This window comes from Vipera berus (genome assembly GCF_964194415.1).
Source record: "Vipera berus genome assembly, chromosome: 2".
Taxonomy (NCBI): Eukaryota; Metazoa; Chordata; class Lepidosauria; order Squamata; family Viperidae; genus Vipera; species Vipera berus.
The window spans coordinates 171,721,890-171,728,526 of NC_138203.1; positions in this window are offsets into that span (position 1 = coordinate 171,721,890).

The following is a 6,637-nucleotide window of genomic DNA, read 5'->3' on the forward strand; positions in this document are numbered from 1 at the left end:
TTCCAGATGAGAGCTGTGGCATTGCCCTCATGCATATTTTAGTTCTACCAGTCTTGCATTTAGAACTATTCCGGTGACATATTAATCATAATAATTTATTAAACTGAGTCAACCTGGAGCGCTGTCAGGATCGAACTCCAGGCTGTGGACAGTTTGCCTGCAGTACTGCATTCTAACCACTGCACCACCATGGCTCCCTAGTAAGAGGAACTGTATTTCAGGATTATGAATACCAAACTGGGAAGGGTTTCCTATATATTATAGGGAGGGAAGCTTCCAGTGCTCTAAAGATGATTAAATCCGCTCCCCAATTCATCCTGAAGAAAACTGAGTGTTTCACCTTCTATTCAATGGTAAGAATTGCTGATGTTGTCAAATACAGTAGAGCAAATGTTCTCAACTACAGTAAAGTTAATGGCATAAAATAGTCTTCCCCCATTTGAGAGAAATAAGCAACTCTTGAGCTAGTTATAGCTAGAACATACAGAATTAAGATAAATGCTGATTAAAAGGACTATGCAAGAGTAAAATGGGGGGTATTTTTAAATGGGGCAGGAAGTGTAAGTCTGAAAACAAGGTGCCCCCATGTTTAGCTTTGATAATTCTGCAGTCAGCTATGTGCAGCACTGGGTATAAATATAGCAAATAAAGATGCCCGGATAACATCTGGCTTTTTAAAAATGTATGCATTTGCTGGACATATTATATTCTGCTCTTTTTCATGATCTTCAAGGTAGTTTTTATGGAACCATCAGCTGAAGGAGAGGAGGCTTCATTTTAAAGGATGTTAAAAGACATCTACGATTAAAAGATATTCCAGTTTAGAGACCATGCAGGGAAGAAACTGTATATAAGCACAACCTGATCCTTTTTCAGTGAGTTCAGATATTGTTGAGCTATGTTTATCAAATAAGCCATGGTTGGTCTTGCATAATGCTGAAATGTGAAAAGAATTTTTCACACTTATTTGGTGCACTGGTTTAGGCCTGGGCTAGAAAACAGGAGATTATGAGTTCAAGTCCTCCCTTAGTTATAAAAGCTGGAAGAATAACTTTGAACATTCATTGTTTCTCAGCCCAGCCCTCCTCACAAGATTGTTGCTGTGGGCTAAATAGAAGATGGGCCTTCAGTCTTCAATTATACAAAACAAAAGTAGAATATAAATCTAATAATAAATAATGGCTGAATTCACACAATACAAGAAGATCAATCTTTATAAATGGTGTAACTGCTTAGCACAGTAAGGGAATCCAGTAGAAGATTCATATAATAAAACAGTTTGCTGTAGAGCATGAGTGTCAAACTCGATTGTGTCACATGGCGTATCGTGGCGTATTGCGACATTTTTTGCCTTTGTGGAGCTGAGGTGGGCATGGCCTGTGCGTGATGCACCCAGCCTGCGGGCCACCACTTAGGCACCCCAGCTGTAGAGTGACAATTAAGATTGAATAAATAATTTCTTTGTGTCTCAAGAGCTAATTTTATAAACCACTACCAAAATTAATATTTTGTCTTAGGGATGCTTATTTTAGTAGCTGACATAGAAATTTTTTTTAAAAAACCCATTTCCTTTCAGTGGGCTCCTCTAACAACCTGGTGTACTTTGTTGTTTTTAGTTGTATGTTTACAATTATTGTCATTTTAAATTGTGTTTTTATTGCTTTATATTAGCTTATATTGTTAGCTACCCAGAATTATTTGCTAAAGATGAGTGTCCATCTCACTTACCCAATAAATAAAAACCTTTTCTTCATCTCTATCATCTGTCAGGTAAAAAAATTCCAGGGAAACTAAGATTTCTAGTTCAGAAGCTATCCAAGAGTTCAACTATACTTCCCACCTGATTTTTACTTTTTTATTTTTATGTTTTGCAGATCTGTCTCTCACTTGATGGGTTACAGCAGAATTTTTAGAAAGGGTTTAAAGGCTAATTAGTTAATAAATAAATAGTACATAAATTCCTATAAATTAGTCAAAACATTATTAAAGAGAAAATAATTCCTCACAGTCATGATCAGTCTTATCACAATAAAAACCATATTACTACTGTAAATGAAACACAAGTCATAAAAGAGCCAAGGTTCCCCACCCCTGGTCTATAGGTAATAAGCTCATAGGTGGCTTATGTAATCAGGTCTGCAGTTCATTGAGTGAACGGAGCAATACATTTATCTTTCCAATGCTGCAATATCAGTCTTTTGGCCATAGTAAGGGTACAGAGAATCCATTTACCTTGTCTGGTTGTCAAATTCCAAGTACTAGATAATTTCAGGGGAATTTTATTGTTTCACAACCATATTTATATAATCCATTACTTCCTCCCAAAACCTAGTAAGTATAGGACGTTGCAAAAAATATTATAGTATCACCGCAAACATAATTTATGCTAATGTGTTTACGACAAAGATATTGGGAGAAGAGTGAAAGACCTGGAAGATCATGGCTAATCCCTTAAACAAACAAACAAAAAATAGGGCAGTGATTCCACTTATTAGAGATGAAAGAGATGAAATATATAAAACCTGAGTGGACAATTTTTAAAATTCTATTTAGAATTATATAGCAAACCAGAGAATACATTGAATGAAAATATAAATATCTTTTTAAAATAAGTTGATTTACCACACTTAACTGATGCACAAAAACTACTTTTATTTGCTTCTCTATCTGAGGTAGAGAGTAAACAAATAATTTTAATCATGGCAAGTGGTAAAACACCACGATTGGATGCATTCCCTATTCAGTAGTATAAAACATTTATAGATCTTTTGGTGCCAAAACTTAGTTAATTGTATGATGAGATATTTGATAAGGGAATTTTATCAGCAGCATTTTACCAGGCTTATATTACAGTTATACCAAAGATCACACTCAGGTAAAGATCACACTCCAAGTGCTAATTATCATACAATCTCATTGATTAATTTTGATAAAAAGATATTAACAGCAGTGTTAGCAAATACATTACAGCAAGTGATATTGTTTGTTGTTAAGAATGATCAAGCAGGGTTTATAAAAATTTGCCAAGCAGCAGACATTAAGTTAGTTGTAGATATAAGAGATTTGAATAAAGGTACAGAACAATTTGTAATTTTATCATTAGTTGCTGAAAAAGCCTTTGAAAAAATATATAAACAATTCATGTTTACCATACTGGACAAGTTCAGATTTCCTTTGAAATTTATAAAAACGGGCATCCTTATCTAGTTCCTCTAAATAGTGAGGAAGTAGGAGAAAACATACCATTAACCTTCACTTTACATGCAGCTAGTGGTGGGATTCAGCCAGTTCGCACCAGTTCGGGAGAACTGGTTGCTAATTTTTGTTGCCCAGGCCCAGAATGGACTTCCGAAAGCGGCATCCACACAGAGAACTGGTTGTTCACATATTTGAATCCCACCACTGCATGCAGGTGACTCATATAATATCTTGATCCATTTTATGAATTCCAAAAGAAATTGAAACTACATTCAATAGTTTTAAACTACTAGCAAGAGACTTGTGGAAATGGCAAATAATTGGACATATGAGGTTGCGATGGGAAACTGACCACTGAGTAATGTTTATTTGTACCTTCAGTGTTCAACTTCAAAAATACCTGAGTAATACCTATTTTCCAGATTTCTCCACCTTTCAAAGGTGCGGAATCTGTGCTGCATGACAACTGATGGCAGCTATTATCTTTGGCCATCCTGACTGAAAACACCTTTTCAAGTAATATCTGGAGAGTTGTATTTTTTCATTATCATCTTCTACTCTCCATATTGCCATAGTTCTTGCTGCCATTACATCTGTTATTATTAGCAGCATCAAGAGCCTTGACTTTAAGCAATAAAAGCAAATTATAGCAACCTTATTGGGTTCTTTGTTGAGCTTAGCTCTGCTGCCCAGTGGAAATGTCCGTCTTTAGAATCAGGTTCACTATATTCTCTTTGTCTTCCTTCCCTGCCTCTCTGTTCAATTTAATCATGTGTTCTTTGCTGTTTATAAAACCCATTTTTCCTGCATTTTCATAACAAGCACTAATAAAATACCCAGAATCAGAAAGGTCATCAAAGATCATCGAGATCAAACATACAGTAGTGCAGATAGTCTGCTGCAATAGGATCTTAGATTGTCAACCTTTGCTTGAAAGTCTGTTGAGAATTCATCACTTCCCTGGGCAGTGGCTGGATTCCTGCATCATGCTAAGGCATATTGGGTTTAAATATGGTTTGTACTGTTGTGTATGTTGGAGTTTTAATTGGTATATGCTTCCGGAAACATGCTGTTTAAAATTTCTATCAAGGCTTCAGTGGAGTAGATGGGAGAGTAACAGACTAACAGAATAATAAAGTTGGAAGGAACCATGGAGGTCTTCTAGTCCAAACCCCTTCTAGGCAGGAAACCCTATACCATTTCAGACAAATGGTTGTCCAGTCTCTTCCTATAAACTTACAGTGTTGGAGCATTCACAACTTATGGAGGCAAGTCCCTTCACTGATTAATTGTTCTGACTGTCAGGAAATTTCTCCTTAGTTCTAGGTTGCTTCACTCTTTGATTAGTTTCCATCCATTGCTTCTTGTCCTGCCTTCAGGCACTTTGGAGAATAGCTTGACTCCCTCTTCTTTGTGGCAGCCCCTGAGATATTGGAACACTGCTATCATGTCCCCCTTCGTCTTTCTCTTCATTAAACTAGACATTCCCATTTCCAGCAACCCCTTCTTTCTATGTTTTAGCCTCCAGTCCTCTAATCATCTTTGTTGCTCTTCTCTGTACTCTTTCTAGAGTCTCAACATCTTTTTTACATCGTGGTAACCAAAACTGGATGCAGGCTTCCAAGTGTGGCCTTGGAAGGCTTTAAAAAGTGGTATTAACACTTCTATTAACTAATGTTCTTTGTCATGTGCTAGACTACCTATAACTGGATAATACATGTATAGATTAGCCTAGAATACAAATAGAATATATATTTTTACTGATTGTGAAAAAAATGGGGATCTGGCCTTGGAAAGGGGGAGGAAAGCAATGAAATATTAATGGAGAAGAAACATCAATTTAATTGTGAGAAAAATTCAAAATAGCCCCACTTTGATTCTGTTTCATGGGATAGAGAGAAACTCTGACAAACTTCAAGATTCTGTCATTAGTATACCCTAGAACAATAAAATAGCATTTTTAAAATCTCCACCGCTTGTTCTTGACATGGCAACATGCATGGACTGAAATTGAGTAATGTATCTTCAATAACTAGTGCTTTGTGCTGCACTTATTTCTATCTGTGCATTATTGAAGGCCAGTAAGTATATGCAGTATATCCCAGGTACCTGAAACAGGGGTGGGTGGGTGTCTCTTTACACTGGACTGCAGCAGATGGGCAACCAATAGGAAGAGTAAAAAAAATCTTGATTGAAAATCTCTGCAAACACTGTAACCATTTGTAAACCTGGCATGCAATTACATGTTTGGATATGACCTCTTGGTAAATTCAGTACCCCTCTTATTATAAAATAGAATCTAACTATCCCCAATATCAGCAGACTGTTTGTGACATAAAATTTACAGAGTTGACCAAATTTCCAATTTTACCATAAAGATGAAATTTATGTGATATTTTAACTGTTATGAGATCATGATTTCTCTTCCATTAGAGCTACTATTCTTGATCTCAAACCAATTATGTGATCTTGTATGAAACAATATAGAGATGGTCTGGGGCCATTCAAATCATCTTTGCTCATGTTTCTGTACTCTTATTTATTCCAAGGTTTGTAAATTACTTTCTAAAGGACTTTTCCACCATCTTCCATGTTGTGAAGGAGACTAAGATTAATGCCCTCTCTGCAATGGAAAAACACAAAGGAGAAAGGGGCCTCTATGGAGAAAAAACATTTGGGAAAAAAACTTATTGGGAATTGTAAAGGTCCTATTCAATCTTGAAGAATACCAGGACAGAGTTGTCACTTAGCAACCTAGAGCAGTATGGCATGATTTGGATTCCAGAGTGGGAAGGCAAACAATAACTCCTTGCTACCCTACTGAGAACTCAAAAGCTTGAGGCTCTCTTACTCTTGAGAGCAAGCAACCAAGTGTGAAGGATGGGGAAATCTCTTTCTAGAGAACAGTGATGGCAAACATAAGAAAAGGTTTTGCAAATTCCCACCTCACAACCCCAAATATCAGGCTTTACTGTACTGTTGTTGTTTGCTGTTCTCCACTGGAAATCAAAAAGTTAAGCAAATCTAGAAAGTTACATTAATTCCCAGTAACAAGAAGAGAGAAATAAACTTTAGTCCTCTCTTCTCTCCAACATAGGAGGGTCCCTTAATTTAAGTAGGGCTTTTGGTCATCTTGCTCAGTTTTGGTCATCTTACTCAGTTGTGTCTATTCTGTTAAGCAGCAGCTTTGCAGGGAGTCATAAGATAATTTTTTGTGGTCTCTTAAAACTCCAGGGATTAAATGACACCCTTTCATGTGCAAAATATGAGAGCCCCTCTGTGAGGGAGATGAGTGGTTAAAAAGTTTGATTTATATAAATAAATAAAATATCTGCTTCACCATTTTTTCCTTACTTGATTCTAGAGTAAAGACAGAGAGAAAGAAAGAACACTCTTCACAATCTACATATGAAAAATTTTCTTTACTGTTAAACCAAGT